The 2,213-nt window shown below is 51.7% G+C and overlaps 1 protein-coding gene across 1 annotated transcript in view; it reads right to left on the reverse strand.

Annotated features, from left to right (window-relative positions):
• Positions 1 to 1,257, reverse strand: part of NHLH2 (nescient helix-loop-helix 2) — a 3,931-nt gene extending 2,674 nt beyond the window's left edge. The window contains exon 1 of the mRNA XM_027681586.1: positions 699 to 1,257. The gene's annotated coding sequence lies outside the window, so the exon portion shown is untranslated. The remainder of the gene's footprint in view (positions 1 to 698) is intronic.
• Positions 1,258 to 2,213: the final 956 nt, after the last annotated feature.

Below are 2,213 nucleotides of genomic sequence, written 5' to 3' on the forward strand. Positions count from 1 at the left end.
TAATAATAATAATAATAATAATAATAATAATAATAATAATAATAATACGGGCAGGAGGAATTCTTCCCAGGCAGGGCTAGAGCCAAGCCTCCCCCCACGGGACGAGAAGCGGGGCACGCGTGGCGGGCCAGCGGGGCTCCAACGGGGGCCGGGGCTCGGCACTCTCCGGGGTGCGCAGGGGGCCAGGACTGGGGAGGGCGAGAGGAGAGCTCTTCCCTCCCTTGGAAAGGGCCACCTCTTGCCAGGGCCGTCGGAAATGCTTCCTCTTCGATTTTTAATAAGGAGCGTTAATCAGGCCCACAAGGCAGGGGTAGGGAAAAATCCCGGCTAGCGCGCAGGTCAGGTATCAGCGATCTCGTGGGGCAAAAAGATGCATAAGAAAGGTTTAAAATCACCTTTCAGCTGGGATTCAAGCGAGGGGCCTCATGTGAAAGCACACTAGAGAGGGATTTGCAGCGCAGTTGTACGAAAACGGGCAATTAAAGAGGTGCTTCCTGAAGAAAGTTGCTTAGAGGTTTCTCTGCGGTGTGAGTTGAATTTTTCCCTTTGGTTTGGGTTTTTATCCTTATGGTGGGTTTTAGCGAGCTGATCCGGAAAGAGACTTTTTTTCCCCCTTTTTTTTTTTTTTTTTTTTGTTATTACAGTAAATCCATCTCCCGTGCTAACTGCAAAAGGGAGATATTATTAAGGCTGCTTACCTCGGTGGAGTCGTTTGGACAGCCTCTCTCTCCAGGTCCCCTCGCCCCCTCGGCGATTCCTTTACAGTTCAAATGACCCTCCAGGAGCGGAGCATGGAAAAATTAAAAAATCAAAATCAAATCAAATTAATTACGAGCGGAAAAGTGTCCTGCTCGGATGGATAAAGGCAGATCTCATCCCTCGCCGCGGCCTCCAGCGCTCCAGAGATAGGAGATGTTATCGCCGTGTTTGTTTGCGGAGTATGAATAACAACTTAAGTTACTTACGATGCATCAGGGGAGGAAAAAGCGTTTCCCCCATCAAAGTCCTCCTCCGCCCGTTTATTCGGGGCAGCGGGATGCAGCGCCCCGGCGGCTGCGTCCAGTCGGTTTTACAGGGGGAAAAGTGCCGTCTCCCCCGCTTTTCTTCCTCCTCTTCCCCGGTCGCGATAAATAACAAAAGGGATGCTGCGACAGCACCGGTGCCGTCCGGGATTATTCCCTGTCTCCCGCCCCCTCGGCCTCTCGTTGCCAGCGGCGGCCGCGCCGCTGCCGGGCCGGGCCGGACGCGGAGCCCGGGGCGCGGAGCCCGGCGCGGCGCTGCCGCTTTGTTCCGCCGCGCAGGCACGCCGCGGGTCAGGGTAACAATGCGTCGCTCCCTCCTTTCTTCTCTATTCTCTCTTTTTTTTTTTTTTTTTTTTTTTGATGGGGGTTTAACCTGCGGTTTTGTTAATTCACCGGTCCGGCGGAGAGGGGCAGGCGGAGGGGAGAGACGCCGTCGGAAAATGAATGTTTGGTTTAGTTTTTCTTCTAGTCCTTCAAGAACTGGCGAGGGGAGGAAAAAAAAGAATAAACGAAACCCCCATTCGTCCCTGAGCTTCCTAACTCCTCCTGCATCTTTCGAGTAAGGATAAAGGAAAATATGCGAACGCTGAAAAAGAAAAGCAAAACAAAATAAACGAAAATCACGGCGCGGGTTCGGAGCCGCTGCGAGAGATAACGGCGGTGCAGGAAAAGGTACGCTCACATGCACAAAAAGAAAGTGCAGTTCCTCCTCCCACCCCTCCTGGAGTGGCAAAGAAGCCAAGGAGGGGTGCGGAAGGTGGCAACGGCGAGACAGATAGACAGACAGAGCGGAGATGCGTGCGGATCCACTTCTGGTACCAAAGGGTTTCGCCTAGAGATGGTCGGAAGAGATAAAGGCTCGGAGAAAAGGGGGCGGCATTTTTTCCCTCTTAAATTGGTATTTAATGGGAAAGCCTATTGGACAGAAACCTGGACACGAGTCACTTAATTGGACTTGACATCTGTCACAGTGTGGGAGTTTTCACAGCCCAAATATTTTCAGCAGATCAGATTCTCGCTGAATCTGTGCCACAAATTATAACAGTCGAGAGCAGCCCATGATATAAACCCTAGCCTCTGGATATACAGTCTCTAGACATGCTCGCTCCCACTGCCGTTGTCTCCCCGCCGACCAAATATCGGATACCCACTGATCTAGAAAAACACCACTGGCATTTTGCATGTAAGATA

Source organism: Neopelma chrysocephalum, unplaced genomic scaffold, assembly GCF_003984885.1.
Source record: "Neopelma chrysocephalum unplaced genomic scaffold, ASM398488v2 Primary Assembly neopelma1_60, whole genome shotgun sequence".
NCBI lineage: Eukaryota > Metazoa > Chordata > Aves > Passeriformes > Pipridae > Neopelma > Neopelma chrysocephalum.